General features: G+C 49.2%; 1 protein-coding gene across 1 annotated transcript in view; it reads left to right on the top strand.

Annotated features, from left to right (window-relative positions):
* The first annotated feature begins 6,246 nt into the window (after positions 1–6,246).
* kctd1 (potassium channel tetramerization domain containing 1) overlaps positions 6,247–21,892 on the top strand; it is a 26,296-nt gene continuing 10,650 nt past the window's right edge. The window contains exon 1 of the mRNA XM_056293319.1: positions 6,247–6,608. The gene's annotated coding sequence lies outside the window, so the exon portion shown is untranslated. The remainder of the gene's footprint in view (positions 6,609–21,892) is intronic.

Raw genomic sequence — 21,892 nt, 5'->3', positions numbered from 1 at the left:
CCCCTCCCCCGTTTGACACTCTTCTCCCCCCCCCCCGTCTGACACTCTCCCCCTGTCTGACGCTCTGTCACACGCGTAAACACACGCGCGCACACACACAGGCGTGCGGAGGGAGGAGGGGGAGGGAGGGAGGGGAGGTAAGGAACTTTCTGCTGGTCTCCATCTCATAACTCCGGTACCCAGGCCCGCTTAATACGCGCGGCCGTCTGGAGGAGAGGACGGACGCCCTCGCCCCCACACACGGATGCTGCCGCCGCCGCGTCCCCGTGGCACAGCTCGGGACCTGGATAATCCCTGGCGCGTTCCTTAACCTCAACCGGTGACGGAAATAACGGGATTTGCGCGTCCGAATCCCATTCCGGCAGAGGAAACGGGCCGTTTCCGCTCAACGTCCGGTGGGGAAAGTCACTTCCGCCGTTAGCTGCGCCGAGATTGGGTCCCCGGCGAGCTTGGGGGGTGGGGGGGCTGCGGCGGCACCTCTGCGCAGCTCCGCGCATGCGCGGCGGCGCCTCTCCGGGCAGCGGGAGAGACGCTGACGCGCCGCCGTCACGAGTTTTGCCCGGCCGTCCGAAGTCGCGGCTCCGTTCTCTTAATTTGTGACGTGCCCTCCCCCTCCTCCTCCCCCCCTCCCCCCTTCCTCTCTCATTTCCGGACGGGTAATTTACCAAACTCTGATTCCTGCTAACACAAACAAATCAGGTTTGGGCGGTATTGGCCGCGCAGCGCACACCTGAGACCCCCGGTGGCTTTGAGACGGGAAGGAGGGCGGAGAACTTCTGATTGGTTTCCTCGGGGTGGGGGCACCCCCCTACACCCACCCCCCACCCCCCCATCCCACCCGTCTTCAATCCCTTTATATGCAGAGCAGCAAGTTTGATGAAAGACATTTGTTTGACTTAACTCTTGCCGGGCCGCGGCGGCCCGTCTGCGAGGCGCACCGGCGTAATGCGGCCCATCAGCGCGCGGCCCGCCTAATGAGAGGATATATGTACAACTGCGGGACTTGACTGCAGGAGCTGTTTTCCATTTGGGTTCGGTCCGCCTCGCCTCCGTTATTAGGGAAACCTTTATTATTGTTGCCCTCTAGTGGGAACCATATAATAGGATTACATTTTATTAGAGCCTCCTAGCGTTATCCGAGCAGCAGCCCCCTCCTCTTGTCTCTCTTCCCCCCCCCCTCGAAGTGGTGACTGGCTCCCTGTCCACCGTGGGTGGGGCGACGGCGCGTGGGGGGGGGTGAAGGGAAGCCGGGGTGGGGGGTGGGGGGGAGAGGAGACTCCTCTCCCGTGGATCACAGAATAGCTATACACGGAGCATAGGCGTTTCTAGCCCATTTTTTTTGGGGGGGTGTGCTGCGGCACCCCTAAATTGAACCCCAGCGCCCCTAAAATTGAAGAGATGTTTTTACTGTATGTCCGTGTTTAATAAGCTGAAGGAACGTCAAAACCATATCCAGTATATGGTTTAAACGTAATATTTTAACAACAAAAATACAGCACCCCCCCCATGCTTCGAAAATGGTTTGATCCACCCCCCAAATGTATCTTGCCTGGCCGGCCAGCACTCTGGGTGCTCAGCACCCCTAAAGCTCTGACCCTAGAATCGCCCCTGACACGGAGTCTTGTTTTCCCAATCAGTGCTGTAAACCGGGAAGAACCGCGTGGTTTCATGTGACTTCTCCCGAGACCGGCTGATTTCCCGGTTTCTGGAAAGAGGTCTTCGTGCCCGCGAGCCCTTTGCCTCCCAGGCTCGTGGCTGCCGGCGTCACGCCAGCCACGGAGACTGTTTCCACAGCTGAATTTCGCTTGTACCAAAGATAATATTTGATGAACGACTCAGGCCCAGCAGTGTTCAGCCCTGCTGGCGAGACTGAGTCACGTTGTGGAGACGGCCTACATCCATGACGCCGCTCCACATAACCACAGGCACTTAGTTACAGGGGGCGTGGCGGGAACATCTGCATGGCCCCACACTAGCAATCTCTCACTGCCACAGCGACTCACAAAGGGGCTGATGATGATGAGGATGATGATGAAGATGAGGAGGATGATGAGTTAACCTGTGTCTGTCGGACAGAAACCCAGGCATGAGCAGCTTTGTAAGAACTACTTCTATGTGTACCTGCTGAGTTGTTCTCTGGGGCAGAAGTATGACGTCACAGGAATCAGCAACACTTTATCTGTCGTGTCCCACATAGACACATAGACACATAGACAAAAACATATCCAAAAACTACAAGAACACACATATCCACACTAACACACATATATCCACGCTAACACACATATCCACACTAACACACATATCCACACTAACACACATACCCACACTAACACACATATCCAGACTAACACACATATCTAAACTAACACACATATCCACACTAACACACATATCCACACTAACACACATATCTAAACTAACACACATATCCACACTAACACACATATCCACGCTAACACACATATCCACGCTAACACACATATCAACGCTAACACACATATCCAGACTAACACGCATATCCACACTAACACATATATCCACGCTAACACACATATCCACGCTAACACATATATCCACGCTAACACACATATCCACACTAACACACATATCCACGCTAACACACATATCCACACTAACACACATATCCACACTAACACAAATATCTAGACTAACACACATATCCACACTAACACACATATCCACGCTAACACACATATCCACACTAACACACATATCCACGCTAACACATATATCCACGCTAACACATATATCCACGCTAACACACATATCCACACTAACACACATATCCACGCTAACACACATATCCACACTAACACACATATCCACACTAACACAAATATCTAGACTAACACACATATCCACACTAACACACATATCCAGGCTAACACACATATCCACGCTAACGCACATATCCAGAATAACACACATCCACGCTAACACACATATCCAGACTAACACACATATCCACGCTAACACACATATCCACGCTAACACACATACCCAAGCTAACACACATACCCAAGCTAACACACATATCCACACTAACACACATATCCACGCTAACACACATATCCACACTAACACACATATCCACACTAACACAAATATCCAGACTAACACACATATCCACACTAACACACATATCCAGGCTAACACACATATCCACGCTAACGCACATATCCAGACTAACACACATATCCACGCTAACACACATATCCAGACTAACACACATATCCACGCTAACACACATATCCACGCTAACACACATACCCAAGCTAACACACATACCCAAGCTAACACACATATCCACGCTAACACACATATCCACGCTAACACACATATCCACACTAACACACATATCCAGACTAACACACATATCCACACTAACACACATATCCACACTAACACACATATCCACGCTAACACACATATCCACACTAACACACATATCCAGAGTAACACACATATCCACACTAACATACATACCCACACTAATACACATCCAGACTAACACACATCCACACTAACACACATATCCACACTAACACACATAACCACACTAACACACATCCAGACTAACACTCATATCCACACTAACACACATCCAGACTAACACACATACCCACACTAACACACATATCCACACTAACACACATATCCACACTAACACACACATCTAAACTAAACAGAAACATCAGTGAGAAGGAACAGCAGCCAGGAGGACTGTCAGAACTGCTGGTCTGCATGGGCTAGCAGTTAGCTTAGCCTCCTCCGCTTCCGCATCCTGTCAGACCGCCCTCGGTGTTTCGTCTTCGGGTGCAGCTCCGGGCAGGGCCGTGGTCCCTGGGCCCACAGGACGCAGTAGACCAGGCTCCCCCGGCTGATCCAGCTCCAGCTCTCCCAGCCAGACCCCCTCGACACACCTCCCTCCCCGCACTCCACACGACGACACCAAAAACACAGTCAAGGCCAGGCGAGGCCGCTGCCAGACCGCCCTGGGTGTTATGGGAACTGCCGGTCTGCGTGGACTAGCAGTTACAGGTGCTCGGAGGAGGACATGAACCCCACTCCTAATTGTTTACACGCCGGAGACCGTGAAATAAATATTTAACGCCGGCTGTAAAACCATGGAGACGCAAGACAATCCCTCCTCTCGAATTCATGACCTCACCAGCAACAGCAGCAGCCTTGCCATGCATTCGCGCAACGATCGTGTGTGTGATTAAGTGAGACGTCCATTAGGTTGACTCCGTCTTCCAGAGAGCTGTAAAGTTATTCCCCTTCCCTCTCCCAACCCAGCTCGTGATGTCATCCGGGGCCAGGCAGTTTCTCTTCGCGGCGACCTGACATCTGCAACCACTTTGGCTCATTTGTCCACCCAAAACACAGCGCAGCGGTGCTGCTGTGGCGAAGGGGCCTCCGTCCAAGCAAAACACGCCCTGGCCAGCACAGAACCAGAACAATGGCCGTGTTTCTGCACTAAACGTATTCAGGGGTCTCCAATGGCCGGTCTCCGCAACATCTAATGCATATTTCGAATACTGACGCGGGTGGAGCCCATTATGACTTGGCTCCGTTTGTGCAGAAAATGGATAACGTATGGGATGTTGGGGCCCGGGGTGCTCTCGGGTTTTCTGCAATTTGTCAGCCTGATGCCTGATGGCAAACAAGAGGGGAGAGTGTGCGCGTGCGCGCGCGCGCGTGCGCGCGTGCGGTAGTTGAAATGCACGGCTTTGGTGTTTGTGCACCAGTCAGTAACCTCCGGGGCAAATAACTTCATCGTAACACTTTAATCCTGTGTTTGTTTTCCTGTGGGACGCGGTGGTCAAACAGTGGAAAGTTTCGCAGGCTCCGAAGCGACTTTGATGATCTTTTCTACAAGATCCCGTTGAAACGCACGCACTCGCTGCGTGCACGGAGCAGCGCGCGGCTGCGCGGGGCTGCTGCCTCCGCACGCTCCCGGTTTCCTGGATACTGGAGCCATACTTTGCTGCGTACACAACACGTTGTACTCGTTGTGTAACATTTTGGTTCCCTTTGCGGTGAAACCGAGAATTCAAAACCTCGGTGCGAGCACACACTTTTAAAGGTTGGCCACTTTCACAAGTCGTTTCACATTTAGTAACGCAAAACCAGCGGTCGTGTGTTGGATTGCGTTGCCTTTTTTCTGTTTTACTTCAACCTGTGCTGGCTGGCCGGACCCAGGCACATTTGCGTTCACGGCCCGACTTCCGACAGCAGGGGGCGAAAGAGAGGGCGCTTCAAACCTTTCTCCATTGTATCACGGACGTATGACATGTTAGGATAAGCGGTGATCCTGCAGACGAGGAATAACCGTGTCGGTTACGCGTCCGGATGTGCGCAGAATCACGCTGGGCGCGCCGGCGGAGCCATTACGCACGTTGCCGGTCCACCTCAGACGGTTAGGGGGGGGGGGGTTTCAGGAGAGGGACGACTTGTAGCACGCGGCTCCTCCACTACCCCGTGTCCCTGTAGTGGATGTAAATGTACGAAGCCCGAGAAGTGCCTCCATCTCCCCGCGATGCACGCATGGCTGCACGTCTGAAATGAGCTCGCGCATCAGCCTCGGGCACCGATTCAGACTTGATTGGGGGCAAGTTGCAAGCGCTTATTTGTACAACTACGTCATCTGGAGCTCGGCCACAGGAGGGATGGATGGGGGGGGGGGGAGGGAGGAAGGGGGCCAGAAAAGAGTAGCTACGAAAAAAAAAACAAAGCAAAGGAAACTACACCGTGAGAATGTAATTCGGGTATTTAACAAATTAATTGTGGAGTGATCAACAAGTTGTCCTGATGCGCGTAGTGTGCACGCGTGCAAACCTCGTGCAGGCGCCGAGAAGCACAGACGAGGCTGCACGTTAAAAGACAGGGCTAGGGGAAGGGAAGGGGAGGGGAGGGGTGAGGGTGTGTGTGCGTGTGTGTGTGTGTGTGTGTGTGTGTGTGTGTGTGTGTGTGGGGTGGGGGAATCAAAGGACCCAACCAACAATCTATATAATTATCATCATCTGCTGCTTTTCCTCCCTGGCGAAGAAACACTCCATCCATTTGTAGAAATCGCCCGGGGGAACGTTACATCAAAACTAATCATAACGATTAAAATCAGCTTTTCTCTGCGAGAGAGGGAGGCAATAGGCAAGTTGGCGGCAGGAGCGATCGAGGGTGTATTTGCAAAGGGTGGGGTGGGGGGGGGGTAAAAAAAATTAGATATCTTTATTCAATTTTTTTTATAAAACATAAAGTGAACAAAGCAGGAGGCTGCTGCTGTGATGCGCCTCGCTGGGAGTTCGGCTCCGCGGATCGGTGCAGACCGGGGCAGAGACATGAGCTAATTGTATCCTGATCTTTGCCTTGAGGGGTTTCGGAGCCCCCCCCCCCCCGGAGCAAGTACTCTCTGTATTTTGTTCTGTCTACCTTAGCCAAGCTATTGCATTTCTCGCTGGTGTAAGAAGGGAAGCGGATCGTGGGCCAAAACCGGACCGGAGGGGGGTGGGGGGGAAAGACTCTCGCGTTAAGACGAGGAAGAGAAAAAAAAAAAGCTACTTTGCGCCGTTCCGTGTTTGCAGGTAAGCGGAGATTTATTTGGTTTGCTCTCGTTTGCCGGGGCTGTGGGGAAAGAGCGGGGCATGGAGGCGCAGCCGCGTTTACGCATGTGCTAGCCGACGCGAGCGGCGCAGTTCTTACCCCCTGCTTAGAAAAAAAAACAAAAAAATAATACATATTTAACCACTTCCTGGCTTTTGTTCCGCGGTGATCGCCGCGATTTATGTGCGTTTTGCGGGGTTCCGCCGCGGCTCGGCCGAGTAGGGGGGGGGGGGACGGGAGCGCAGGTCGGTGGAGCAGGAAAGAGAAAGAGCACTCCGGAGAGCTCCCTTCCTGCTGGACGCGCGGGGCTGGCCGTCTCCGCTCCCGTCGTCCTCGTTCCGTGTTAACTCGCGCCTCTTAACTCGGCTCACGCGGCGTCCCTCCGTCCCCGTCACGGCTTCTTCGACTCGGTCGGTCCCTTTTGGAAAAAAAAAACAAAAAAAAACCACAAAAAAAAAACCATTTCCATTTCCTGACTGCCCCAGATCTCCAAATGAAAGACGCCATTGTGGAGTGACTTTTTGCCGGAGGGCTTTTTTTTTCTTATTTTGTAATGCGGGAGGTAACTATTCTACACACGTCAGTGCAGTGTGTGAGTCCAAGCTGCGGCACAGTACAGAACACGCTTAGTACAGTGTGGCAGACTGTGGACAGTTTGTTTCCTTTCTAAACAACACTCTTAGTACAGTGTGGCAGACTGTGGACAGTTTGTTTCCTTTTCAAACAACACTCTTAGTACAGTGTGGCAGACTGTGGACAGTTTGTTTCCTTTTTAAACAACACTCTTAGTACAGTGTGGCAGACTGTGGACACTTTGTTTCCTTTTCAAACAACACTCTTAGTACAGTGTGGCAGACTGTGGACACTTTGTTTCCTTTTCAAACAACACTCTTAGTACAGTGTGGCAGACTGTGGACAGTTTGTTTCCTTTTCAAACAACATTCTTAGTACAGTGTGGCAGACTGTGGACAGTTTGTTTCCTGTTTAAACAACACTCTTAGTACAGTGTGGCAGACTGTGGACAGTTTGTTTCCTTTTCAAACAACACTCTTAGTACAGTGTGGCAGACTGTGGACAGTTTGTTTCCTTTCTAAACAACACTCTTAGTACAGTGTGGCAGACTGTGGACAGTTTGTTTCCTTTTCAAACAACACTCTTAGTACAGTGTGGCAGACTGTGGACAGTTTGTTTCCTTTTTAAACAACACTCTTAGTACAGTGTGGCAGACTGTGGACACTTTGTTTCCTTTTCAAACAACACTCTTAGTACAGTGTGGCAGACTGTGGACACTTTGTTTCCTTTTCAAACAACACTCTTAGTACAGTGTGGCAGACTGTGGACAGTTTGTTTCCTTTTCAAACAACATTCTTAGTACAGTGTGGCAGACTGTGGACAGTTTGTTTCCTGTTTAAACAACACTCTTAGTACAGTGTGGCAGACTGTGGACAGTTTGTTTCCTTTTCAAACAACACTCTTAGTACAGTGTGGCAGACTGTGGACAGTTTGTTTCCTTTCTAAACAACACTCTTAGTACAGTGTGGCAGACTGTGGACAGTTTGTTTCCTGTTTAAACAACACTCTTAGTACAGTGTGGCAGACTGTGGACAGTTTGTTTCCTTTTCAAACAACACTCTTAGTACAGTGTGGCAGACTGTGGACAGTTTGTTTCCTCTTCAAACAACACTCTTATTACAGTGTGGTAGACTGTGGACAGTTTGTTACCTTTTTAAACAACACTCTTAGTACAGTGTGGCAGACTGTGGACAGTTTGTTTCCTCTTCAAACAACACTCTTAGTACAGTGTGGCAGACTGGACAGTTTGTTTCCTCTTCAAACAACACTCTTAGTACAGTGTGGCAGACTGTGGACAGTTTGTTTCCTTTTCAAACAACACTCTTAGTACAGTGTGGCAGACTGTGGACAGTTTGTTACCTTTTTAAACAACACTCTTAGTACAGTGTGGCAGACTGTGGACAGTTTGTTTCCTCTTCAAACAACACTCTTATTACAGTGTGGCAGACTGTGGACAGTTTGTTTCCTTTTTAAACAACACTCTTAGTACAGTGTGGCAGACTGTGGACAGTTTGTTTCCTTTTCAAACAACACTCTTAGTACAGTGTGGCAGACTGTGGACAGTTTGTTTCCTTTTCAAACAACACTCTTAGTACAGTGTGGCAGACTGTGGACAGTTTGTTTCCTTTTCAAACAACACTCTTAGTACAGTGTGGCAGACTGTGGACAGTTTGTTTCCTTTCTAAACAACACTCTTAGTACAGTGTGGCAGACTGTGGACAGTTTGTTTCCTTTTCAAACAACACTCTTAGTACAGTGTGGCAGACTGTGGACAGTTTGTTTCCTTTTCAAACAACATTCTTAGTACAGTGTGGCAGACTGTGGACAGTTTGTTTCCTTTTCAAACAACACTCTTAGTACAGTGTGGCAGACTGTGGACAGTTTGTTTCCTTTTCAAACAACACTCTTAGTACAGTGTGGCAGACTGTGGACAGTTTGTTTCCTTTTCAAACAACACTCTTAGTACAGTGTGGCAGACTGTGGACAGTTTGTTTCCTTTCTAAACAACACTCTTAGTACAGTGTGGCAGACTGTGGACAGTTTGTTTCCTTTTCAAACAACACTCTTAGTACAGTGTGGCAGACTGTGGACAGTTTGTTTCCTTTTCAAACAACATTCTTAGTACAGTGTGGCAGACTGTGGACAGTTTGTTTCCTGTTTAAACAACACTCTTAGTACAGTGTGGCAGACTGTGGACAGTTTGTTTCCTTTTCAAACAACACTCTTAGTACAGTGTGGCAGACTGTGGACAGTTTGTTTCCTTTCTAAACAACACTCTTAGTACAGTGTGGCAGACTGTGGACAGTTTGTTTCCTGTTTAAACAACACTCTTAGTACAGTGTGGCAGACTGTGGACAGTTTGTTTCCTTTTCAAACAACACTCTTAGTACAGTGTGGCAGACTGTGGACAGTTTGTTTCCTCTTCAAACAACACTCTTAGTACAGTGTGGTAGACTGTGGACACTTTGTTTCCTTTTCAAACAACACTCTTAGTACAGTGTGGCAGACTGTGGACAGTTTGTTTCCTTTTTAAACAACACTCTTAGTACAGTGTGGCAGACTGTGGACAGTTTGTTTCCTTTTCAAACAACACTCTTAGTACAGTGTGCCAGACTGTGGACAGTTTGTTTCCTTTTCAAACAACACTCTTAGTACAGTGTGGCAGACTGTGGACAGTTTGTTACCTTTTTAAACAACACTCTTAGTACAGTGTGGCAGACTGTGGACAGTTTGTTTCCTCTTCAAACAACACTCTTAGTACAGTGTGGCAGACTGTGGACAGTTTGTTTCCTCTTCAAACAACACTCTTAGTACAGTGTGGCAGACTGTGGACAGTTTGTTTCCTCTTCAAACAACACTCTTAGTACAGTGTGGCAGACTGTGGACAGTTTGTTTCCTATCCAAACAACACTCTTAGTACAGTGTGGCAGACTGTGGACAGTTTGTTTCCTTTTCAAACAACACTCTTAGTACAGTGTGGCAGACTGGACAGTTTGTTTCCTCTTCAAACAACACTCTTAGTACAGTGTGGCAGACTGTGGACAGTTTGTTTCCTTTTTAAACAACACTCTTAGTACAGTGTGGCAGACTGTGGACAGTTTGTTTCCTTTTTAAACAACACTCTTAGTACAGTGTGGCAGACTGTGGACAGTTTGTTTCCTTTTCAAACAACACTCTTAGTACAGTGTGGCAGACTGTGGACAGTTTGTTACCTTTTTAAACAACACTCTTAGTACAGTGTGGCAGACTGTGGACAGTTTGTTTCCTTTTCAAACAACACTCTTAGTACAGTGTGGCAGACTGTGGACAGTTTGTTTCCTTTTCAAACAACATTCTTAGTACAGTGTGGCAGACTGTGGACAGTTTGTTTCCTGTTTAAACAACACTCTTAGTACAGTGTGGCAGACTGTGGACAGTTTGTTTCCTGTTTAAACAACACTCTTAGTACAGTGTGGCAGACTGTGGACAGTTTGTTTCCTTTTCAAACAACACTCTTAGTACAGTGTGGCAGACTGTGGACAGTTTGTTTCCTTTCTAAACAACACTCTTAGTACAGTGTGGCAGACTGTGGACAGTTTGTTTCCTTTTCAAACAACACTCTTAGTACAGTGTGGCAGACTGTGGACAGTTTGTTTCCTCTTCAAACAACACTCTTAGTACAGTGTGGCAGACTGTGGACAGTTTGTTTCCTTTTTAAACAACACTCTTAGTACAGTGTGGCAGACTGTGGACAGTTTGTTTCCTTTTCAAACAACACTCTTAGTACAGTGTGGCAGACTGTGGACAGTTTGTTACCTTTTCAAACAACACTCTTAGTACAGTGTGGCAGACTGTGGACAGTTTGTTTCCTCTTCAAACAACACTCTTAGTACAGTGTGGCAGACTGGACACTTTGTTTCCTCTTCAAACAACACTCTTAGTACAGTGTGGCAGACTGGACAGTTTGTTTCCTCTTCAAACAACACTCTTAGTACAGTGTGGCAGACTGTGGACAGTTTGTTTCCTTTTTAAACAACACTCTTAGTACAGTGTGGCAGACTGTGGACAGTTTGTTTCCTTTTCAAACAACACTCTTAGTACAGTGTGGCAGACTGTGGACAGTTTGTTTCCTTTTCAAACAACACTCTTAGTACAGTGTGGCAGACTGTGGACACTTTGTTTCCTCTTCAAACAACACTCTTAGTACAGTGTGGCAGACTGTGGACACTTTGTTTCCTTTTTAAATAACACTCTTAATACAGTGTGGCAGACTGTGGACAGTTTGTTTCCTTTTCAAACAACACTCTTAGTACAGTGTGGCAGACTGTGGACAGTTTGTTTCCTTTTCAAACAACACTCTTAGTACAGTGTGGCAGACTGTGGACAGTTTGTTACCTTTTTAAACAACACTCTTAGTACAGTGTGGCAGACTGTGGACAGTTTGTTACCTTTTTAAACAACACTCTTAGTACAGTGTGGCAGACTGTGGACAGTTTGTTTCCTTTTCAAACAACACTCTTGGTACAGTGTGGCAGACTGTGGACAGTTTGTTTCCTTTTCAAGCAACACTCTTAGTACAGTGTGGCAGACTGTGGACAGTTTGTTTCCTTTTCAAACAACACTCTTAGTACAGTGTGGCAGACTGTGGACAGTTTGTTACCTTTTCAAACAACACTCTTAGTACAGTGTGGCAGACTGTGGACAGTTTGTTACCTTTTCAAACAACACTCTTAGTACAGTGTGGCAGACTGTGGACAGTTTGTTTCCTCTTCAAACAACACTCTTAGTACAGTGTGGCAGACTGGACACTTTGTTTCCTCTTCAAACAACACTCTTAGTACAGTGTGGCAGACTGGACAGTTTGTTTCCTCTTCAAACAACACTCTTAGTACAGTGTGGCAGACTGTGGACAGTTTGTTTCCTTTTTAAACAACACTCTTAGTACAGTGTGGCAGACTGTGGACAGTTTGTTTCCTTTTCAAACAACACTCTTAGTACAGTGTGGCAGACTGTGGACAGTTTGTTTCCTTTTCAAACAACACTCTTAGTACAGTGTGGCAGACTGTGGACACTTTGTTTCCTCTTCAAACAACACTCTTAGTACAGTGTGGCAGACTGTGGACACTTTGTTTCCTTTTTAAATAACACTCTTAGTACAGTGTGGCAGACTGTGGACAGTTTGTTTCCTTTTCAAACAACACTCTTAGTACAGTGTGGCAGACTGTGGACAGTTTGTTTCCTTTTCAAACAACACTCTTAGTACAGTGTGGCAGACTGTGGACAGTTTGTTACCTTTTTAAACAACACTCTTAGTACAGTGTGGCAGACTGTGGACAGTTTGTTACCTTTTTAAACAACACTCTTAGTACAGTGTGGCAGACTGTGGACAGTTTGTTTCCTTTTCAAACAACACTCTTGGTACAGTGTGGCAGACTGTGGACAGTTTGTTTCCTTTTCAAGCAACACTCTTAGTACAGTGTGGCAGACTGTGGCCAGTTTGTTTCTTTTCTCCCTTCTCTTGTTTCTGACCTGTAACCGGGCGCAGCTAACCCTTCAAGGTTCGACACCCTCGCGCAAGTCTGGGTTTATATCGGCCCATGTGACCATGCACGATGAGAAGTAACCGCTGTGTTGGACTGAACAGTACACTGTACAGTTACATAGCAGACTTTACACAGTTATACAGTACACTGTACAGTTATATAGTAGACTGTACACAGTTATACAGTAGACTGTACAGAGTTACATAGTAGACTGTGCACAGTTATACAGTAGAATTTACAGTTGTATAGTAGACTATACAGAGTTATACAGTCAATTGTAGACTGTGCGGGGTTATATAGTAGACTGTACAGTTGTATAGTAGACTTTACAGTTATATAGTAGACTGCAGGGTTATACAGTAGACTGTACAGAATTATACAGTCCATTGTACAGTTATATAGTAGACTTACAGAGTTATACAGTAGACTGTACAGTTATACAGTAGACTCTACACAGTTAGACTGTATAGAGTTACATAGTAGACTGTACACAGTTATACAGTAGACTGTACAGGGTTATGTAGTAGACTGGACAGAGGGAGGTAGTAGACTGTACCAAGTTATACAGTAGACTGTATAGTTACATAGTAGACTGTATACAGTAGACTGCACAGAGGGAGGTAGTAGACTTTGCCGAGTTATACAGTACGCTGTACAGTTATATAGTAGATTTTACAGTTATATAGTAGACTGTGCAGGGTTATACAGTAGACTATACAGAGTTATACAGTCGATTGTACAGTTATATAGTAGACTTTACAGTTATTTAGTAGACTGTGCAGGGTTATATAATAGACTTACAGAGTTATATAGTAGACTGTATAGAGTTATATAGTAGACTTTACACAGCTATACAGTAGACTGTATAGAGTTATATAGTAGACTGTACACAGTTATACAGTAGACTGTATCGAGTTATATAGTAGACTGTACACAGTTATACAGCTGACTGTATCGAGTTATATAGTAGACTGTACACAGTTATACAGCAGACTGTATCGAGTTATACAGTACACTGTACACAGTTATACAGCAGACTGTATAGAGTTATATAGTAGACTGTACACAGTTATACAGCAGACTGTAAAGAGTTATACAGGAGACTGTACAGTGTTATATAGTAGACTGTATAGAGTTATATAGTAGACTGAACAGTTATATAGTAGACTGTATAGAGTTATATAGTAGACTGTGCAGTTATATAGTAGACTGTGCAGTTATATAGTAGACTGTACAGTTATATAGTAGACTGTATAGAGTTATATAGTAGGCTGTACAGTTATATAGTAGACTGTATAGAGTTATATAGTAGACTGTATAGAGTTATATAGTAGGCTGTACAGTTATATAGTAGACTCTACAGTTATATAGTAGACTGTATAGAGTTATATAGTAGACTGTACAGTTATATAGTAGACTGTACAGTTATATAGTAGACTGTATAGAGTTATATAGTAGACTGTACAGTTATATAGTAGACTTTATAGAGTTATATAGTAGGCTGTACAGTTATATAGTAGACTGTATAGAGTTATATAGTAGACTGTACAGTTATATAGTAGACTGTATAGAGTTATATAGTAGGCTGTACAGTTATATAGTAGACTGTATAGTTATATAGTAGACTTTATAGAGTTATATAGTAGGCTGTACAGTTATATAGTAGACTGTATAGTTATATAGTAGACTTTATAGAGTTATATAGTAGGCTGTACAGTTATATAGTAGACTGTATAGAGTTATGTAGTAGACTGTATAGAGTTAAAGTTTTCAACGATGTTGCACAAGAAACTATGACGCAGGCGCTCACTTTGAAATTAATGTGATCAGGTGCTTAAACAGGGGGTCTGACTATAAATTAAAGTTGTTGTTTTTTTGGAGGTGTGTGTATGTGTGTGTGTGTGTGTGTGTGTGTGTGTGTGTGTGTGTGTGTGTGTGTGTGTGTGTGTGTGTGTGTGTGCGTGTGTGCGTGTGTGCGTAGTCCGGGTTGAAACCCAGAAACGCGTGGATTTGAATGAGATATCCGGCGTGTGGGGAAGCGAACACTTGATGGCGCTATCATAACAAAAGCGTCACATTTTCCAGCAGCTTATGTGCACAACGTCTCTCCAGTCATTTCGACGTCTCGTTACTTCCCCCTTAAATGGCATCAAAGACTAACTTCGGCCTACCAAAGGAGGGAAGAAGCACTGCAGGCATCTAAATAGCGCTATAAGCCACGTTCGGGAGGCCTTAAAGGGGCAGTTGCAGTAGTTTGGTCTGAAAAAGTGAAAACTCGGTAATGTTTCCCGTAGTTTTAGACATTACAGAATACTTAATGCCGCTTCCGGGTTTGTGACGTCACACTGGGTACAGACCCAAAGGAAAGGGATAGAAACTGTGCACAGTAATGTATTGAACTACCTAGCCTCCACCCCAACCTGCTCTCCACTACCTACCCTCCACCCCTACCTGCTCTCCACTACCTAGCCTCCACCCCAACCTGCTCTCCACTACCTAGCCTCCACCCCAACCTGCTCTCAACAACCTAGCCTCCACCCCAACCTGCCCTCAACTACCTAGCCTCCACCCCAACCTGTTCTCCACTACCTAGCCTCCACCCCAACCTGCTCTCCACTACCTAGCCTCCACTCCAACCTGCCCTCAACTACCTAGCCTCCACCCCAACCTGTTCTCCACTACCTAGCTTCCACCCCAACCTGTTCTCCACTACCTAGCCTCCACCCCAACCTTTTCTCCACTACCTAGCTTCCACCCCAACCTGTTCTCCACTACCTAGCCTCCACCCCAACCTGCTCTCCACTACCTAGCTTCCACCCCAACCTGCTCTCCACAACCTAGTCTCCACCCCAACCTGCCCTCAACTACCTAGCCTCCACCCCAACCTGCTCTCAACAACCTAGCCTCAGCCCCAACCTGTTCTCCACTACCTAGCTTCCACCCCAACCTGCTCTCCACTACCTAGCCTCCACCCCAACCTGCTCTCCACTACCTAGCCTCCACCCCAACCTGCTCTCCACTACCTAGCCTCCACCCCAACCTGCTGTCCACTACCTAGCTTCCAGCCCAACCTGCTCTCCACTACCTAGCTTCCACCCCAACCTGCTCTCCACTACCTAGCCTCCACCCCAACCTGCTCTCCACTACCTACCTTCCACCCCAACCTGTTCTCCACTACCTAGCCTCCACCCCAACCTGCTCTCCACTACTTAGCCTCCACCCCAACCTGTTCTCCACTACCTAGCCTCCACCCAGACCTGCTCCCCAGTACCTAGCCTCCATCCAGACCTGCCCTCAACTACCTAGCCTCCACCCCAACCTGTTCTCCACTACCTAGCCTCCACCCCAACATGCTCTCCACTACCTAGCCTCCACCCCAACCTGTTCTCCACTACCTAGCCTCCACCCCAACCTGCTCTCCACTACCTAGCCTCCACCCCAACCTGCTCACCACTACCTACCTTCCACCCCAACCTGACCTCAACTACCTAGCCTCCACCCCAACCTGTTCTCCACTACCTAGCCTCCACCCCAACCTGTTCTCCACTACCTAGCCTCCACCCCAACCTGCCCTCAACTACCTAGCCTCCACCCCAACCTGCTATCCACTACCTAGCCTCCACCCCAACCTGCTCTCCACTACCTAGCCTCCACCCCAACCTGCTCTCCACTACCTAGCCTCCACTCCAACCTGTTCTCCACTACCTAGCTTCCACCCCAACCTGCTCTCCACTACCTAGCCTCCACCCCAACCTGTTCTCCACTACCTAGCTTCCACCCCAGCCTGCTCTCCACTACCTAGCCTCCACCCCAACCTGCTCTCCACTACCTAGCCTCCATCCCAACCTGTTCCCCACTACCTACCCTCAACCCCAACCTGTTCTCCACTACCTAGCCTCCACCCCAACCTGCTCTCCACTACCTAGCCTCCACCCCAACCTGCTCTCCACTACCAAGCCTCCACCCCAATCTGCTCTCCACTACCTAGCCTCCACCCCAACCTGTTCTCCACTACCTAGCTTCCACCCCAACCTGCTCTTCACTACCTAGACTCCACCCCAACCTGCTCTCCACTACCTAGCCTCCACCCCAACCTGCTCTCCACTACCTAGCCTCCACCCCAACCTGTTCTCCACTACCTAGCCTCCACCCCAACCTGCCCTCAACTACCTAGCCTCCACCCCAACCTGCTATCCACTACCTAGCCTCCACCCCAACCTGCTCTCCACTACCTACCCTCCACTCCAACCTGCTCTCAGCTGGATGCATCATGTTGTAAAGAACATGGGCTGAGCAACAGGTGTGTGTGTGTGTGAGACAGAGACAGAGAGAGAGAGACAGAGAGAGAGACAGAGAGAGAGAGAGACAGAGAGAGACAGAGAGAGAGACAGAGAGACACAGAGAGAGAGAGACAGACAGACAGACAGCGAGAGAGAGAGAGAGAGAGAGAGAGAGAGAGAGAGAGAGAGAGAGAGAGAGAGAGAGAGAGAGAGAGAGAGAGAGAGAGAGACAGACAGACAGACAGACAGACAGACAGACAGACAGACAGACAGAGAAACAGAGAGAGACAGACAGAGAGAGACAGACAGAGAGAGACAGACAGAGAGAGACAGACAGAGAGAGAGACAGAGAGAGACAGAGAGAGACAGACAGAGAGAGAGACAGAGAGTTTTTGCCTGATCACATTTTTGCTAATATGGGCAGCAGGACCATCAACTGGGATTTGGATTTGGATCGTGTTCTTACGTATAGTGGATTAACTAGCCCGAGTACTCAATCCTCGCGTGGTTTCAATAAAACCACACAATCAGCCAATATTAGACTCCTTCATAATGTGCCGTGCCTGTTGATAGCACTTAGGTGCGACCTTCCAGGGAGTCAGAATCGAGGTGCAGGATGCATTGCCCCTTGGTGACCACACGACCCCTTGCAGGTTCAGCGTCGCTGCAGGAGTTAAGCTGCAGGTCTGCATGTGGACCGTTTCAGACGGGTGGCCCCGGGCGGACAAGCCCAGACAGCCCATCTAGATTATGTAAATAACACGCTGCCTTCCTTCAGCCGAATGTTAAACGCCCTGATCTTAAATGCTCACGGTGTCTGGTGTGACATGCGGAAACCCTCGCGCGTTGCATTGTAGGACGGACGACTGACTGCTGACGGGAGCCCGTCAGTACTGCAGCGTTGGTTCTGCATGAGCTCACCTGCTATGCCCTCCAAATATGATGTCGTCATTAGTTTGCTAAGCTGCAGTTTTTAGGCTGTAGTGTTGCTCTAAGCACAGATGAGGCTGTTAGGTGGGGTGCTGTTCGGCAGGGCGGACCGTTACCGAACCGCTGCAGCTCAGCAGCTGCGCCAGTTTCACATTTGTTGGGCCAAACTGTGGACGGGGATCAACAAAGGAAAGTAGCAAGCTGCGTAAACAAGCGCAGCACTTTGAAAAGTGAGTTTCGACCCTGTGTCCAAAAAAATAAAATGTTGGGATACACGACTTTTAACATCGTCACGTGTACACTATGCTGCGCTCGTGCGCGGTAACGCCACACTGAACGCAAAATGGCGACGGGTGAGGAAACTTGCAGATCTGGGACGTGTCAGTCTGCATGGAGCCATCGGTATGTCGGTGACTAGAGGTCCATCCTCTCGGTGCAATGGCCAGTGAAGAAAGTCTGAGGTAGACTAATGAGAGTTGCTTTTTGGGGGGGGGGCAGATTGCTTTAAAGGGTCAACAGGACGCAAAGACGTGCACATTTACGCCGACCATGGAGTCAGAGTGATTGCACAGTACGAGAGCTCAATCGCTGTAGTCCACTGACTTCCGGTTTCTACTGCAGCGGTCATACCAGTTTCCTGTTTGTTGGCGCGTGCCATTGACAGTGGTATATTTTTCGCGATATGAACAACTGGAAGCTTTCCACCCGTGTGCTGGTAGGTGCAGGTGAAAGTGTGCTGGGAGGTGCAGGGGAAAGTGTGCTGGTAGGTGCAGGTGAAAGCGTGCTGGTAGGTGCAGGGGAAAGTGTGCTGGGAGGTGCAGGGGAAAGTGTGCTGGTAGGTGCAGGGGAAAGTGTGCTGGGAGGTGCAGGGGAAAGTGTGCTGGTAGGTGCAGGTGAAAGTGTGCTGGTAGGTGCAGGGGAAAGTGTGCTGGTAGGTGCAGGTGAAAGTGTGCTGGGAGGTGCAGGGGAAAGTGTGCTGGTATGTGCAGGGGAAGGTGCTGGGAGGTGCAGTGGAAAGTGTGCTGGAAGGTGCAGGGGAAAGTGTGCTGGTAGGTGCAGGGGAAAGTGTGCTGGAAGGTGCAGGGGAAATTGTGCTGGGAGGTGCAGGGGAAAGTGTGCTGGAAGGTGCAGGGGAAAGTGTGCTGGGAGGTGCAGGGGAAAGTGTGCTGGGAGGTGCAGGGGAAAGTGTGCTGGTAGGTGCAGGTGAAAGTGTGCTGGTAGGTGCAGGGGAAAGTGTGCTGGTAGGTGCAGGGGAAAGTGTGCTGGTAGGTGCAGGGGAAAGTGTGCTGGTAGGTGCAGGGGAAAGTGTGCTGCTAGGTGCAGGTGAAAGTGTGCTGGGAGGTGCAGGGGAAAGTGTGCTGCTAGGTGCAGGGGGAAGTGCGCTGGGAGGTGCAGGGGAAAGTGTGCTGCTAGGTGCAGGTGAAAGTGTGCTGGGAGGTGCAGGGGAAAGTGCTGGTAGGTGCAGGGGAAAGTGCGCTGGTAGGTCCAGGGGAAAGTGTTCTGGTAGGTGCAGGGGAAAGTGTGCTGGAAGGTGCAGGTGAGAGTGTGCTGGTAGATGCAGGGGAAAGTGTGCTTGAAGGTGCAGGGGAAAGTGTGCTGGTAGGTGCAGGTGAAAGCGTGCTGGTAGGTGCAGGGGGAAGTGCGCTGGTAGGTGCAGGGGAAAGTGTGCTGGGAGGTGCAGGGGAAAGTGTGCTGGTAGGTGCAGGGGAAAGTGTGCTGGGAGGCGCAGGGGAAAGTGTGCTGGTAGGTGCAGGTGAAAGTGTGCTGGTAGGTGCAGGTGAAAGTGTGCTGGGAGGTGCAGGGGAAAGTGTGCTGCTAGGTGCAGGGGGAAGTGCGCTGGGAGGTGCAGGGGAAAGTGTGCTGGGAGGTGCAGGGGAAAGTGCTGGTAGGTGCAGGGGAAAGTGCGCTGGTAGGTCCAGGGGAAAGTGTTCTGGTAGGTGCAGGGGAAAGTGTGCTGGAAGGTGCAGGTGAGAGTGTGCTGGTAGATGCAGGGGAAAGTGTGCTGGAAGGTGCAGGGGAAAGTGTGCTGGTAGGTGCAGGGGAAAGTGTGCTGGTAGGTGCAGGTGAAAGTGTGCTGGTAGGTGCAGGGGAAAGTGTGCTGGTAGGTGCAGGGGAAAGTGTGCTGGTAGGTGCAGGTGAAAGTGTGCTGGTAGGTGCAGGGGAAAGTGTGCTGGTAGGTGCAGGGGAAAGTATGTGGGCAGTTGTGTGCGTGTGGGTGACATTTATCCGTGGTAAATCTTGCAGGCGTCGCCAAAAATATACCACGGTCAATACCAGGCGCCAACAAACAGGAAACTGGTATGACCGCTGCAGTAGAAACCGGAAGTCACCGGGCTACAGTTATGCACAGAGTCGATTCCACGACGTGTGCCCGTCTCTCTCCCTCGGCTCTCTTCCGTGCAATCGTCCATAATGCCTAACAGATTTTCCTCGCACTCCACCTTTGCGATGACAAGGCTTTGACGAAATCCAATTCCACTGAGCTGTTTTCAGAACTTAACTCTCAGCAGACACACACACACACGCACACACGCACACACACACACACACAACCATCTCCCCCAAATTAGTCAGGGAACAAATTACCTGCATTCTGAGTGTGATCCCACGCACTGTGCCGGCTGCCTTACACAGGTCCCCTTTTGAAGAGCAGCCATGTGATTTCTCTCCCTCCCTCGTGGCCCGCAGGCCCCCTCGCCTTCTGCAAGAGGCTCTGGAGCTGAATTTTAAAACTACGCATGGCTGCTGCCGCGCCACCGCCGCCGCTGCCGCTGCCTGCGCTTATCAGCACGTGAACAAACGGCATGCAAATCAGAGCAGGATCACACACCGCAATGGAGGCCTGCACTCAAAGGCAGGCTTAATTGCTAATTGGGTATCTAGGTGTGAAACTCGCTCTGCCAACGAGCGGCAGAAACGCGGATGTTTTAAGGCCAGTTGGCTGAACTAATTAATTTTCAGTGCGAATGTTATTAAAAAGTGTGGGTCCCCGCGTGTTCTCGGAGAGCCGCCCGCCCGGCGGAGCTCTCCGGCGGCGCCCGCAACCGGAGCGAGCCGTTCGCGGGCGCCGGCCTTGCATCTCGTTTTGTCATTAGTGCGCCGGCTTGTTTTTAATTGCGGTGTCGGGGTTCACACACCCTGTTGTGTCGCTGCTGTTTGGAAGTTTCCCCCTTTTTTTTCAGGCGTGCATCTCAAATAAAGAAGTTGTACGTCCGTGATATAATTTAAGAGGTGGACCTCTAGGGCGGTACAAGGCCGCTTATCGGGGGTGGGGGGTGGGGGGGTGCATGCTGTCTGCAGCATGACGCTCATCACTGTTTATGAAACTTTACAGGAACTGGTGTTCGCGTAATGCAGAGCAGGGGACAGTTCAGGGGGGCGGATGCCGCCGCTGGCTGTTGCGCGTGAGAGAGTTGTGCACATATGCAGATGACAGGAGTCTGCAGAAGGTCTGACCAGCACACCAGTCCTTCTTGTGGGGGGGGGGGGCTGGGGGGCTGGGGGGGGCTGGGCCATGTTGTGTTTCAGGTAGGTGATCAGCTCAGTAAATGTGATTTGGCCCAGCGTGTTAAACATGTGATGGCGCGCGTGTTTTGGGGCACAGCACGTGAAGGGTGGACTCTTGGAGGATCCGGATGGAGGAGTGATCATATAGTAGCACGGGAAGGAACTGGGGGGGGGGGCGAGGGGGACGCACAAAGGGCAAAGGGCACGAAGGCACAGGGCAGGTCCAGATGTGCGTCGAAACGACTCTTAAAAACCAAACGACGACTTGGAAAAAAAAGAAGAAGAAGAAGAAGAAGAAGAAGAAGAAGAAGGCGAAACCCGCGCGCGCGGGAGGCTTTTAAACGCTGCAGACGCGGCGCGCGTACCTGCCACGGGAGCAGCGACAGCCCCGAAGAGCCGCGGGCGCCACCATGCTGATGTTGTCGGGGGGCTTTGACTTCTCCCAGCCATTAC

Source organism: Lampris incognitus, chromosome 14 (genome assembly GCF_029633865.1).
Source record: "Lampris incognitus isolate fLamInc1 chromosome 14, fLamInc1.hap2, whole genome shotgun sequence".
NCBI lineage: Eukaryota > Metazoa > Chordata > Actinopteri > Lampriformes > Lampridae > Lampris > Lampris incognitus.
This window is presented reverse-complemented; position numbering and strand designations above follow the sequence as displayed.